The sequence below is a fragment of the Nilaparvata lugens genome, chromosome 1 (assembly GCF_014356525.2).
Source record: "Nilaparvata lugens isolate BPH chromosome 1, ASM1435652v1, whole genome shotgun sequence".
NCBI lineage: Eukaryota > Metazoa > Arthropoda > Insecta > Hemiptera > Delphacidae > Nilaparvata > Nilaparvata lugens.
The window spans coordinates 14,372,631-14,388,931 of NC_052504.1; the positions used below are offsets into that span (position 1 = coordinate 14,372,631).

Sequence of the window (16,301 nt, forward strand, 5' to 3'; positions counted from 1 at the left end):
TCAGCTATGTCACTCCTGTGTTAATGGATGGGCACTTGACTGTCGGTCCCGCCTGATATATAACAGTCCCATTGACTGCTTAAATTATGTACTCAGGCGAGGTGGAACTTCCGTCAGGTACTCACCACCAAGAAAAGCCATACGAAAAATAATATTATTACTATCGTATTTTATATAACTTTAACGTGAAAAACACTCACATCTTTCAATACCAGCACGAAACAGTCGTCGCCACACCAAAGAATGTGAGTGTTTTTTCACTTAAAAGTTATATAAAATACGATAGTAATAATAATAGTTAAAACAAGATGGATAACCAACAACAAAATGATTTATATGTATGAATCATCTACCACAATTCATCCATATTGAGAAACCCCTACTTTACCAACAATCCAATACATTGTGGATACGGTTTCCATTTTTTTTTTGCTTACTATCCTCATTTCACTATCACTGAATTTATTTCATATTTTCATTAATTGATCTAAGATTGCAACAAACAATTACCAACATCCCTCCACTACTCAAATATCACTGAGAACCTCAACATTACCTTCTCTCTTCTAATTTATTGTATTATAGTTCATAGCTTTTATAGTATTAGGCATATCTGGCTTGTTCCTTCATGTGGTTGTGGTTTGATGGACGGATCAACTAAAAATTGGTTGATTATTATTTAATAGGCTTCACTGCAATACCCATAACTTCCTTCCTCAATTTCAAATAGACTGCAACAGGATATGAACTTCCTTAGTCGTGTGAAATTAGATGCCCGCTATAATCAATCATTGCAGGTCTATGTGCTCTTGAATCTCCTCTACCTGGATCTGGAAGCTAATTATTATCATGCTGCTCGATCCAGTCCATCATTTTTGTTGGTGTTTGTGAAGGCGTTTGATAACTTTTCTCTTTGAGAATGTGTCAAATTCATGTTGAGACACCTTTATCAAGGATCGTTGAGATAAACGAAGATGAAGAATGTCTTGCAGTCCATCGCTCGTACTTGATAGTTGTCTGGATACATAAGGAAGAAGTAACTCTGCTACCGAAAATACCGCTCTGATAATCGATTATTGTAATAATCTTGTGGTAGGCTAATTCCAACTCTGCTCTTTGAGCGGCCACTCACACTTTATAGAGCAGCTCTAAGCTCTGACTACATCACTGCAATCATCAACAATTATTATCAAATCATTTTGATGGAATAGATCTTGCAACCAATTCTTCCACTTTCGCTTTCACATCAGAACACATGCTTGTCGATTGTCGTTGGTTTTACAGCGATTCTAGCCTTGAAAATGAGTCAAGTATTCTATCAAAAACAGGCCAGTTTGCCAACCGCTCTGATAAATGTCATTACAGTATTAAATTTTCGTTGACATTTTCATCGGTTACTCACAAAAGTTCGAATCAATTATATTACAGTGTTTACCAGTATCCAGCATCTCTTATCAAAGATGTGATCACACTTCAACTCCCTGTGATGTAAGATGTCAAGACTAATACAATATTCTTGATAATAAAATTTTACATCTGCTGTTCGAAGAGAAACCATTTTCCAAATTATCGAAGAGAAATTTCCTGCAGATTGTTTTTTAAAAGCTGGCGAAAAGCTTTTGTCATCGAGATAAGTAAAACACCCCATATCTAAATATCTATTACTATTCATTATTAATCAACCCCAATTGCAAATTTCCAACATTTTTAGGCAACTCTCTTATAAACTTCTTGAAATAAGTGACATGACATTGAGTGAAATTATGTACATGATACTAAAAAGAGGTACATTCGATCATTATTTCTATCGGTATTATTTTGTCAGTATTATTATTCTACTTGGTACTTGAGCTGATAGGACGTATTTTTCACTGAGCATTACTACTCCGTATTATTGGGTAGGTCTACCAAAATAAAACTTGTTCGAAGTTTTTCCGAATCAATAGAAGAGTTGAATGATTGGCTTTCTGGTAGTGAGTCAATACAATATCAATTGATGGATACAGCTGTTATAGTGGCTTCAAAACTGACAAGAAAACTGACAACCGAATCCTTTTTTCGGATAAATATTGCAACGTTCCGTTGCGAAAGTCAAATGAAGTTATGATAACAAGCTATCCTACTGCGTCTTCTTTCGGCCACTGAAGAAAGGCAATGAATATTTCACAATATTAATCCATTGCCTCTCTAATCTCCTTGGTTCGACCGAATTTGGTGATATTACGAGATTACTTTTCCTTCTTAGATGTCTGCCTCCTGAAGCCAGGTAATATTGTGTTGTACCGTTGGAAGTTGAATAAATATTCACGAAACAATGCAAGTTGAATATTGAACGGCAAGTAGCTTGTTCAAAATTCAATTCAATGCATTTCCACAAAAAATACGCGATCAATCGCTAAAAAAGAAAATTGAGGAATGTATTTTCTCACTGGAAATGGGAATTGCGATATTTGAGAATCGAAGCTGAGGAGACTTTTGATAACTTAGCCTATTATTCCAAGTTACTTGTCCACAAACACCATTACTATAGTTATATTTGAATACCTAAACTATTTATATTGTACAGTAGATTTTAAAGAGGAAAAAATAATTTGAACTAAATCTTAACGCCTCTCAACTGGCATCATGTAAAACATAAACAGGGCTTCAGTGTAGTATTGTAGTAGTTGCAAAAACTATGATCAAAGTTTGTTTGCTTGTAGTAAATGTAGGAAGATCCTCTTTTTTTATCCTAGAATTGATTCTTTCTTACTAAAAAATACGAACTTGTACTATGACCTCTGAACGACAGTTCTTCTGAGAACCATTGTAGAATTCACTAAGAAGAAAGAAAATGTGACTCCGATGTCATGTTTCCGGACAGTCAGGAAGTCTTCCAGTTTCAATTGACTAATTCACGGAACTGATTTGTCAATGAAGCGGCACTGATATTGGCAAGAAGAGCGTTGATGACTGCAGAGGTTGCAGAACCATGCCAATTTCAATAAGATATTTCTTGAATCAATAAGATTAGATCAGTAAACTGGAGGCTGTATCACGGAGTAAAGATACATTGTTTCTTTTTTCTCTGCAAGAAATGTTCAACGAGATGGGTTTTTTTAGAGACACAGAATGAGGACTTGTTATGCGTCTTCATCCGGCGCATACTAACATGAGTAAATTACATTTTCTGCAGTTTTTCATGAAAGTAATCTCATTATTCATAAGACTCAGTAGATCCTCTTTGCGCTCTTGGTATCTATTTACCTTTTGAATGTTGAATCTCATCTTGTTGAATGACTCAAGTGATAGGTACGAAAAATTAAAAAAATATATTAGTTATTTTATTCATTTATTCTTATGATTTCTATCAGCAGAGAGATCCTGTCGGATGTTCTGCCTTGCCGTATTACCCAATGTCATTTCATATCAGCACTCAAGTTTATAGGTTATGTATTGGCTCTTCATGTTTTCTCACTAAAAAATTGCACTTTTTACTTCCAGAATTTTTATTTTATAAAGGTTGAAATAGCCTAGATAAAACTTATTTCTAATCACAAATTTACATTTAAAAAGCAAACAATTATGAAATTTTGATTATAATATGATCATATTATAGTTTGTGTAAAATAAGTTAGGATTGGCCCTCCATCCGAAGAAATTACAAGGTTGTCAATTCGTGTAAAATTCCTTCTCAAATTCCCAATTCAACGTCAGAATTTGATGTAGAATATTTATATCAGATACCCTAGTAGTGCTAAAAACGTTTCGGGTTTGAAGGATTGAAAGAAAATTTGAATGTATAAGGAATAAGTTATTAACATTCTGTTGATAACTTTGGTGTAAACCCACCTTAACTTTTATGATAAAATTGGAAACATCGCGAAGATTTGTTTTTCTTTTAAATATTACTCCTCTCAGAATCATGGGGCATCGTAATGCGTAATTTCATATCAAATTAACGGGGAGAATGTCTCCTTTCTATTGGTGTTTGAATCATTTTTATCCGACTTATAGTTATTTTTTAATTAATGATTATGTTCGTCAATGTCGAGACATTTCGAGCAGAAAACATGAAATTTTCGACATGCTAGAAACTTTTTGTTTCAAAAGATAATTAGGTGGTGTAGGCGAGGAAGTTTTTCAGAAATAATTGAAATTATTTTTTCAATTGTCAAAAGTAGCCGGAAGAACATATTTTGGCCTCCCTGGAGTTTCAAAGTTTTAAGAACTTGAAAACATTGAATTATTCAGAAATTTAGAAACCAAAAGACAAAACTAAACTCACTCCAAAAATCACAGCTGATTCAAACGTTTTCCCATAGCCTCCAGTGTAGTATTCAACAGTTTTGGTGTTCAGTTTTCACAGCGAACTCATAGATTTGGCTTGGAATTTTTCGCATTTGGGAAAACTTCAAATTTTCGATGAAAACTCCCTTTTCCGGGTCGCCATTTGATTCGATCGAAAGTCAACTTATCTCCGGGAGCTGAACAAAAAAACGTCTATCAAATTTTCTGTGCGAGGCTGATTTATGTGTCGAAAAACTTTGGTGGCTCTAGGGGTGCCAGGAGGGTAACATTTTTGTGATTTGGAGGTTTTCTCATAGCCTCCTGTGTGTTCTCTAACTGATTTTGAGAGTGGTTTTTTGAGCGAACAAGCCTGTGAATTGTTTGTCATTTGTAGCTTTAATAATATGATAAAGAATCTCCAATATAATAAAGATTCGTTTATTCATTAATTTAGTGGACCTAACGGTAACCTCTGGGATAGTTGAATTTCAATGGATATTTTGATACCGGTAACTATCCGCGGCAATCCCACGATAAAGAATAGACTTCAAATGAATTATAGAAAGGTGATCAAAAGGCCTACTACAAGTGGTCTATATAAGGAGAGGAATTGCCTTCAAAGCTAAGCAAATCAATCAGGTTATCAAGTTAATTAGGAGTGTTTCCATTTGTGAAGTGTGGCGAGTTTATAGTTTCTGATAACAGAAAAATTTTCTGAGGAAATGATCGAGACATTTTTGAAGACTGGTCTCGTTGTGGTCTTGACACGGTCAGTATCAGTGTGAGTTGTCAGGTGCCGTGTGTCAGTCAGGTTAGCCTGAGCTAGTCTGCAAATTAATTAACAGAGATGGTCACATGAATATATATTTCTCCGGATGTGTTTCGAAGTAACGGAACTGTCCGAAGTGGTTTCGGCGGCCAATCTCTTGTTAGTTAAGTTGGGTGGTGTTGCGTGCGAACGGAAAACAACTAGGATCAGAGCAAGCAGCAAGCATATACAGTATATCAGAGCCAGTGCCACTCACGAAAAGGCGAAAAGCTGCTTCGAACTACAGTGGAAGGCGAACGATTGGTGGACACACGTGCTCCAGCTACTCACTTCTTCCGGATTGTGGATAACTGATAACCTTTAAATTCAAGAGTATTTCCAGAAGTGGAGCTCTCCTAATATCGATGTTAGTTGTGGAAAGGAGGCGACTAGTTTAAAGACAAGTGAATCTATGAATCTATTATGTCCTTTGAAAAGCACTACCCGGTGACTCGGCTTCCACCTCAAACTGTAGCTGAAATGTTCTATCATAATGAGTGATTGCTATCTTTTGTGTATGGCTCTTTAATCCTCATCATCTTCTTTACTATAACACTTGCACAAGTCTGGGACTTATGAAAAGATAGCTTAATCTATCTATGCTATCTTATCTCTATGGTTCTATATATTTCTCATCATCCTCTTTCCTATGCCAGTTGCACAAGTCTGGAACTTATGAGGATAACAGAAAAAAAAAGAAGATACGGATCATCAGATGATACTACTGGCCATCAGAATGGGGCTCTGCGATGGGACGGGAAATGATCCCCAGTAGCCTAATAGGGGAGCAAGAGAATCTATATTGGATAGGAAGTAAAATACGAGTATGGTGGAAAAATGGTGGTGCGGCGAAGGTGGTTTCAAGCTTGCGAGTGCTGCATTTAATGCGATGGTGGCGAACAGTGGAGCATTATGTGCACCGCCATCTAAATACATGCATTACATTGAACACTCTCAAGTTATAATAGGCCAGAATATTGTTGAATCATGTCAATTTCTACATTGATAACACTTCAAACATCTATTGTTAATCAATACGTTATAACTAACACTGATCTTTGCTCTATCTCCTATGTATAGTCGATACGGTCGAGTGGATTAGATGCTGGCTTTATGATTCAGAGGCCCGCGGGTTCAAATCCCGGCCCGGGCAAGATATTTATCTCGGGCCACTCCCGTGTTTCGGATGGACACGTTAAGCCGTCGGTCCCGGCTGCCTAAAAAGCAGTCGTTAGGTCATGTCAGAGGCCCTGAAATTGATCAGTTGCGACCTGAAAACTCTGAGCCAGCCAGGTCACTCGATATTATTATTATTATTAGTCGATACGGTAGGGGTGTTAGGAATTTCAAGAGTTTATGAATGAACAATGAGTTATTGTGTGTCAATATCAAGTGTTCTCAGTATCAAATTTGTATTACTCTATTGTGGACAATTTTAATGAACAAAACTTAGGAAAGGAAGGAGTTTTGAATTAGTGAATGTTTTTCTTTTCAATATTGTAATTAAATGTATACCTGTATTGTATTAAATGTATACTTTCTTTTCATTTATTGTAATTTAATGTATTTGATCGAATGAATACGAATAGACACGAACTATTAGCGATGTGGCTCCATTCGGAATTTGGTAATTGTAATGGGTTCATGATTTCGATTTTGTAATGCTTCATGAACCATGATAATGGCATGATTGGCCGGAACCGGTCGTGTCATCAAATAAAATAAAATGGTACCAGTGATTATAATAAAACTATAAATTATAAAGTCTATATTATAATAAAACTATCAAGTAGCCTTATAGAAATAAATTAATGAATAATCCTTTGGTTTTTCTTTTTTGTGTTGTTGAGAAGTTGATATTGTGGTAATTATTCTTATTGAAGAGAAAGACAATTTCTTAGTCTTTTTCATTCAATAATCCTTTATAAATGAAGTTGTGTGTACTGGAAAACATAAATCCTTGGAAAATAAAGATGTTCGTTGTAAGGTGAACACAGGAAGCATGAGTTTGTTTGGTGAATACACGTTAGGTAATAGTGTAGACTGTAGAAGATTACTGTTGGCTAGATAATCGCTTGGATTGCGGCTCTGTTGTGATTCTCAACGAGTCGCCCAAATTCATACAGATGATGCAGTAATGTTATTTGAATACATGGAGCACTACTTTCTTCTTGATCTATTTTTTATTGTATAACTACACCAACGAACGGTAAGGCTCACGGATTGAATCACCAGAGAAAGTGGTCATGCTCTTTCAAATGAAAAGACAGTTGTTACTGGTAGATCGCAGTATTGCTGCTCTTTGAAAGTCTTCTCAAGTACGCGATTCGTTTCATCAGGAGATCGGCAATTTTAAAGTCGCTACAAAATTTCAATGCGGCAGCATTTGGCATTAATAAGATAATTTTATGCGGTGTGCATGTTAGTCTCATTTTTAATACCCCAAGAACTGGAGCTGGTAACCTACCGTTGTCAGCATAGCCATTCATAAGAAGCCTATAAAGTATAATAAATGAATTTATAATTGTATTGAAAAATTAATTCTGTATTGTTATCCTTTTCTCGAAGGCTAAAGATTGAAAATTCACCTGAAAATAGATTTGAATGAAAGTGTTAACTGAAATTTAAATGGAAGAAAATGAAACCTGTTAGTGGATATCTCAAATATTGAGAGAAATTGCATACTAATTCTTCATGGATTGATTCATTGAAACTTTCAATTTCAAGTGAATTCGTTGTCCACTACTAGAAAATTATTTTTTCCAAGCTGGGGAAATTTATCAGAAGCCATCATAACTAATACTTTGAAAATAATTCCTTCGTCAAGCTTGACAGAGTTAAGGTCGAGCTAATAGATTTTTCTTCAGTGACAAGCTATAAAGAGTTGGCTGAGGAGAGTTCAGTAGAGTCCTGAGAGAAGTTTCTTTTTCAAAGATGACGATTTTCAATCTTGCTAGTGCCGTTCATCAAGAGATAATTATGATTAGTGTTGGTGAGCACTTGAGCAGAATCATGTCATCAAACTGAGAATAAGTCCTCAACTTATGTTAATCCCAAACTAACACTGATTCAGTTCTGATTACACGTCAAGCTCACGCAAAATGCAGATCTATACTGACTTAAAGTAGAAAATTGTGATGAAGATTTGTCAAAAAGTGTAGTTACTGGATTCAAGTTCAATATAAGGATGCGTACATCTTTTCTGTTTTGATAGCAAAACTTAGTCATTATTCACACTACAAAACAACTTGAATCAGTTGATTTGATGGATACCATCGTACTCATTTGAATTCAAATCTCTTGAGAGTAGTGAACTATAAAACCAAGAATTAATTCTGAAACTGAATTATGTTAAGTTCAACTGGCATGACTATGGTTGATCCAGCTGGACTGTTAATAAAAGTTGTAAGGTTATTGAACTATAAAGCTATCGGATTTATGCAGCCTATCTACCAGGATCATTACTAGCGTTTTTTAATCTTTGCATCTGGGTGAGAAATGTAGTTTTAAGGGGGGAGACGAGGAATTTCAATTAAGTGAGTCCAGGTTCATTTTTTTAATGTTTTGAGGCGTTTTACTTGTCCGGTGCGAAATGGATTCCAAGCGGAGGTCAGAAGATGACCACTTGACCCAGTCAAGGAGCGGTATTCGTTTTTCAAAGACAAATTGAACGCGAAATTGGTATTCAAACCGGAATTCGTTGTGCACTCTATGCGCAGCGCTGCGCTGTACCTATGAATGTGTACCCTCGGGGGAAGAACAACTTTGCCGCTGAGCCTCCTGCCTCCCCAAACACTGCTGTATGTCTTGTAGCATATTGTCGTTCAAGAAATATGGCAGTCATTAACAATTCCAAGCACACTCTCTGTTTAGATTCTCTCCATAGACATCGGCATACTACAGAGCCAACTAACGAAGAAGTCTGTTCGACCCTTTAAGTTAGCTTGTTAATTGACTCCCTAAAATCGACGATCTTAAGATTCCTGTTAGGTCGTGTGGCGACCTACTACTGCCTAGATAAGTCGCTTCTAACTTGCTACATCTGCACATAAATGTATTCGCACCAAAAACAACAAACAGCCTATTAGACTATCTGGAAGAAGTTGTGTCTCTTAAAATATTCTCGCAGTCCCGTTGCTCTAACGCTGTCATCCAATTTAAAATTTCAGTAGACTGACCTGAAGAATGTCGTAGTGAATTACTATTGGAATAATTAATTGACTCTTTGATGGTAATAGACCAAATCCATGACTAAAAAGGTTCATTATCTCCAGTCTTAAATCAGTTCAGTTCGTTAATAGGCTCCCCTTTACTAAGAAATGCAAATTTTATTGTAAAGAACTATTCAGTCTGCCCATAATTCAACTATAACATATTCTATCTATGGCGTAACTTAGTTCATTCATCATTTGAATTTGGATTACCGGTTTACGATATTTGCAAAATGCAACTTATCATATTGCTGAAAGAAACGTTAGTATTAATAAGCTGACTGTTGAGCTTAATTAAGCTTAGTTGAACGATGAGCTATGGTGTCGGCATCTACATTATTGAAAAAAAAAAAAAATAATTGACTCAATATATTTTGAAATTGAGTGACTGATTTAGTATATTTTTCAAACCCCAGTTTTGTTTATGAATTCTCAATAATATTAATTTACTAGAATTTGAAAATCATTTTAGCCTGTAAACTGAATGCCTATAAAGTAACCATGAGCGCTCTTAATCATTTGTCATGTTCAAATAGTTTGAAAGATCAGTTCCTCTCAAAAGTAAACAAAAGTGTAGCATGTATTATACCTGTATCTGTATATTATGTCTCGTGGTATTAGAAAATTCTGAACTTGAGAGCTCACAATCACAATAACATCAGTATTGACGTGTTAGTTGGGAACCTGTTATATGTGTCTTATTAGAAGTCTAATATCCATGATACTCAGCAGTGGGTCTATCAAATTCCATACCATTTCAGTAAGCCCATTAGATTTTCGAGTCTCATCAGCTCCAGGTTATATCTCCGCAAACGACATATTCTAGAATACCTACATGTATTTCCAATTAAAATCATCTTCTCGTCGTGATAGGCTCTCATGCCGATTGTCAGTGAAATTTGCCTTACTGATAATGCGCTCCAATCATGGTCATGTCCACTATCTCTGGAACCGGTTGCCAACGGCGAAACTCGGCTTAGAAATAAAATTACCCGTTTCTAATATGGAAGGCGTTTCCCATATCGCACACACTTTGAAAAACTCTCACAAAGAGCCATTCAATATCTTTTTAAATGGAGTTAAACGACTGGGCTTGGCATGTTTTCGGGGGTCACATTTCGGTAATATCTTGAAAATGGGTTGAGATCAACGAGCTTCACTACCGTTAATTATGAACAGTATGGGTAATTCACCTGCTTGGCAGCATACCACATCGTACTTTATTATTTTTGCCATAAGCATCTCTAAACCAGTTGAGATTTTTTCTGCTTCCGAGACGATAATTTATTAGGTGTGAACTTCTCATGTTGTAATTATTGGTGACTGGTAAATAATAATGATCTGTTCGTGATGAGGACTTGATTCACCGTTGGAAAATTTGGCAGCTTGTGAAATTCAAATCCAAGCCATCATCATCAACATGATGGATAATTATAATGAAATCCTCATGTCATGAACCCATGAGCCACGACTTATCCTCCTCATATATATTCATCCTAGTTTACATTCAGAATTTTGATGTTTATATGCATACTCTTTTTGGAGTTGGCCATGTTAAGTACCGGTACATCGATTCCCGAAGTAGGGTGTTGGTAGTATCATGAATGAAAACAATGAAGAGAAGAGTTGATCCATTGCCCTCCAAGTTATCAATATTATCAAATTATTGAAAATTTCATTTACTCTAGTTGCAGACTTTCATTTGACTGTGAAAACAATGGAGAGTTGATCCATTGCCCTCCAAGTTATCAATATATTGAATATATCAAATTATTGAAAATTTCATTTACTCTGGCTGCAGACGTTCATTTGACTGTGAAAACAATGAAGAGCTAACCATTGCCCTCCAAGTTATCGATATTATCAAATTATTGAAAATTTCATTTACCCTGGCTGCAGTCTTTCATTTGACTGCCAGGGCCAGGGCAGTCTCATAGTTCACACGTCAACGTATGCCATCCTTAAAAATTTGAAAGCTCTGGTCAAATTGAATCTTGGATCCCAGTAAAAACTCTTCAGGTTTTTTCGTGTTCATTTACTATTTTTAATTTACGACTCATCAGGTTTTCAACTATCAACTTTACATTCTCTCACAGAATAACTTAACTTAGACTCTACGAACCTTACAATGAAGAAAAACCTCTCAGCTTGATCCATAAACTACTGTATAGGCAATAACTAATTGATTATAATGAAATACTGGAATGGAAGTGAATACTATCTCATAATGCGCATTCAATTATGCAGATTTTCACAAGAGGTTGACTCATAAAAGTTTGATCATTCAAAACTTTCGTTTTTGTTGGAAATCAAAGCCTGAACAAGTTGTGATAGACAAGTATTATGTTGATGTGCAGGAAATGACAAGTTACAGTACGAATTCCAGTGTTTCTTTCTTTTATCAGTACTGGAACCGGAAAATATGGAAGGCTACTTTCTCTATGTGTCCAGTTCTTGTCCGGTGGCAGGGACACTGTATTTCCTTTGCATAAGCGATTAACGACGATTTTCCTGTGCTTTTGTGAGAAAATAACTAGTGTAATGCTCTATTAGTGTGGCAATCTGGTTGTTTATGCGCGCGCATGTTGCAAGAAAGCGGTGCTTCGAGTGAACTTCCTTGTTAATTTGAGAACTGGACCTTGACTTTGAAGCTGGAGTGGGTTAATTATGGCATAACCATAACACCTATGTCCCGCCATGTTATATCCGTTTAAACGTTGGTAAACACTGAGTAAATTCTATTCACTCAATAATGTTATCAAACGTTGTTTCCCCAACTACACTCCACCTTTCCAAAGCTGACAAAACAACTGCTTCTATGACACCTATATAGAGATTCAAAATTTGATTGTTTTCTTTCTAATTATTTCGAGGTGATATCCCTCGGGGTTATTTCTGAGATGATGACCATACAATATTCATTCATAACTACTCCCAGACCATATTGCATGTGAAAATATGAAATTCTTCTCAAAGATTGAAGCTTTTTTGAATTATTCGTATCAAAGATTTTAACACTTCATTGAAGACTTTCAGACCATAATGTATAAAAAATTTCTTACAGACTGACGCTCTCCTTCAATCATTTGGGATCCAATATCCACACTGTTGACAACTCGATGGGCTCAGGAAGATCCATGATTTGTGATTGGGTTATACATCATGTAAATTCGTATAGCTTTTGTTGGTGGGGATTTATTTCATTTCATTTATTCATAGACAAAAACATCAGGCATTCGCCCAAAACTGCTTTAAACCTTAATTTGGAATACACAGTCTAGAGGTTATGTAAATGATAACTCAATTCACACACTATTTTGAGTCCAAAAAATGTATGTACTACAATAATTTTGAATTTATCTGATTAATTAATTTCAAAGTACAAATCCAAACAAAAATCTTCCTTCACAATCACAAAAATTATTAAAAATTTCACTTAAATCCACAAATTATACTCATGTTAAAATTCTAAACTTCAATGGGATTCCCTTGAAGGTCCCACCTTGCCTGAATATATAATTTAAAAGCCGTCAATGTGCTCACGACTGTCCTACTCCAGCCGGGACCGACAATTTAACGTTCTCATCCGAATAATGATAATTGCCCATTGTGATTGGTTCATCCTTTTATGTTCATTGATAATTCAAGGATATTGTTATACACTGGCATTAGTATGCAGATAAGTTGTCCCATTATGATAACATTCCACCATTGTAAGAGAAATGAATCAGTGATTTTTTCTCAAGTGAAAAAACGTTCTTGACTTCATTATCCACCCTTACTACTTTTGTGTATGGTAAAAACCGGCTTGTTTTCTCTAATGAATTATTCCTAGAGAGGCTATATATATTGAATTCAATTTTTAAAGCATTCCTGTGATATAGATTTCATTAATAATATAATCAATAGGTAGTAGGTACCGAATACCAGGTTTTACAGGTTAACGGCTCTACGAACGTATGCTATAGAGTATAGACAAAACAGATGTGTTCTGATTTTTGTATGATACTCATGTGGGGCTTCACCAAGCTCGGTCAAGATTTTTGAACATGGTCAAATAAGTAAGCTCTACAACGATTGCACTGGAACATATGATTCTATGGATTCTATCGATAATTTCCAGTGATCACTTGCCTAAATCGTACGCTATCCAGCTTGACCATGTTCAAATAATGTCTTGACCGAGCTAGATGGAACCGGGCATAAAATTATGTCTTTTTCATACAACCATGTTCTGTGACTGAACATGAGAATTTTCCATTTTTTACATAATAATACATCTGAAATTTGAGATACTGTACTAGAAATAATAGATTTTCGAGTGATATGACTTGGGAAAGCTCCTGAAGGCCGCAAATCAGTAAAGTATCTGCTCATGAAACAGATCTATGTTAGTAGAAGGCTTGATAAAAAATGTATAGTTTCACCAGCTCTTTTCAAAGATATCTTTCTTTTTCTTTGATTTATTGTGAAACACTATCACATCCACACTTACTGGTACACTTTACACTCAGGTATACTGAGTGAAAAACTGTGTCACTGGACGATGATGGTTAATTGAAATTTGGAGACCAAGTTGGATAATACTTTTTGAAAGTCTATTTCCACTTATTGGCTTACTGAATGTGTGGAAAATCTGTTTTTTTCAAACCTCAAACTACCACTAATTTCTGTACTCTATTATGTAGGCCCTAGTTGAGAAACCGTACAATAGTGTAATGGAAGGCAATTTTGCTGTGTTCTTGTCTGTTGTAATAGAATATCATCACGGTGATATACGAGTCACAGTAGTCAAGTATTTTTAAATTGTAGTTTGTAGATGACGGCTGTCCACGTTTGATTGTGTGTACATTTCTAAGCAGTAATGAGAGTAGGCCTAAAGAGGCCTGATGACTTCATACAGTCATACTGTAACCAAGTTATGTAATCTTTGGTGAAAGACCAGGCACAGTGAGAAATCTTTTAAATTCCATTAATTGAGCTTATTTTTTCTGATAAAACCTTTCATTCAATTTATAACATATAAATGACAGGCCATGGAGAGGGCCGTCGCTTGATGAATACAGGAACTTATTCCAATAATGAATTCGAATATAATGGCTGAACAAGTAATTTTATAGTAAATTTAAGATCTAGTTCCGCCCTACACGATCCAATTTACTTAACATGAGAATCATCGGATTCTCTTAATCTGCTCATCGGATTAAAGAGCATAGTGAATGACTAAATTAAAACGGACTTAATTTAATAGTTCAGACAGTGTGTGTTTGATGTAATAAATAATGTCCTACCATACGAGTTATTCGTACAATACTTTATGGGAATTCAATTAGTGTACTCACATACGAGAATTCACAAGATATCGATAATCATGAGTGGAGAATATTTTCCTATTACAGATACGGCTAACCGCATATGGAGACGCGATGCGACGTAACACGACATGACGGGAATCTGCTAGACCGTAATTTGCTATATCAGGGCTCTCCAACCTACGGCCCGCGGGCCACATCCGGCCCGCGGATGGAATTATTTGTCCGGCCCGCCGAGAGTTATTGCAACAGATCTTTTAAAAAATATATTTATACGCATTTTTGACAACAACTGTTCAGTACTCTCCTCTTACAAGCCACTCCATTTCTCAATAAGTGTAGAATTAGCTGTAAGCAAGCAGCGATCAACCATCGCGAGACATTAGCAAATGGTTCAAGTCAAATTCCACGTACATCCTTGTTTTTGGCCCTCCAAGCCTCCCTAGAATTAACAATGTAGCCCTTGGATGAAAAAGGTTGGAGACCCCTGTGCTATATTATCTATAATACGAGTAATGTTCACATTGAGACAAGGCTGGCACTTGTGAACATTATGATATGATTATATGAGATTAATTAGTCAAGCAGACTCGCGTCGCCTCTCAAACTGCGACAGGATGAGAAAATTGTCTCGTTTGGGATTTATTCCTCCCAAGTTATATATTGACAATAATATATTTTCCAATAATATTTCTCTATGGATTACAATATAATCCTGATCCTCAGCCGCTCTGTGAAAACTATAAAACTCCACATGTCTTTTGCACATATTTCAGGCAATAGATTGATTATTTATTCTCGAATAGTGTGAATAATGGATAGAGGGACTTATGAACAAGCTGCAACTTCCTGATCAATTGAATCATCATTTTTCTTGTTCAATGAAAGTTGTGGAATCGATCTAAATTGTTCACATTGAAACTGGTTGGGCAAGTCGACCGTAACTTGCTTGTCACGGTGCTCGGTGCTTTCAATCCAAGGTTGCATTCATAGAGAGTGAAATTCAACTATTATGTCAGTCATATCTATTTCCTCCCTCATCGCTAGATCTTTACATATCAATACCAATTTATTGATTGCATTGCCATTCAGTTATAAAACGAGCTCCTCAATAAATTCAAATTCAACTGAAAGAGGGCGTATTTGCTGGTCTCTCAACAGAATTGTTGATAATCCGTACCACAGGAAAGTTGGTTTTCTAGGAATGTATTATGTATACTTCCAATAAACAACCTGGAGAAAGAAAATGTATTGTTGACATCATTGAACGATTAATTTTAGTATGCAGAGTTTATAATATGTAAGGCCTCTTCAATATTTTTTTTCTGATGATTAAATATTGTTATATCTTACTCCATACATAAAAGTTGCAAGCAACGGTGCATTTTCAGGAGTTTGATCAAGTATAAAAGCAAATAACCGTATACATTTTTGCCGTGACTCTAGTAAATTAGAAATTCTTTCAATTTTTTCGGATATTCATGATTTTCACAAGTTTTAGCTGTTGCCTCTGCATGCTATGCCTCTTAAACTCTATGAAACATGTTAGATATTGCTTCTGGTTCTGGCTGTTGCCTTTGAACTTATATCGTAGCCTACTGTGTAGGTTCCTATTGAGAACAAATCAATTATTATATTGTAAAATAAGATCACTTTCTTTGTGATAATTAAATAATGTGAAACAGTCCTTCCTGAGACTTT

The 16,301-nt window shown here is 35.7% G+C and overlaps 1 protein-coding gene across 1 annotated transcript in view; it reads left to right on the top strand.

Annotated features, from left to right (window-relative positions):
- LOC111060179 (cadherin-89D) overlaps positions 1-16,301 on the top strand; it is a 110,382-nt gene that overhangs the window by 52,206 nt on the left and 41,875 nt on the right.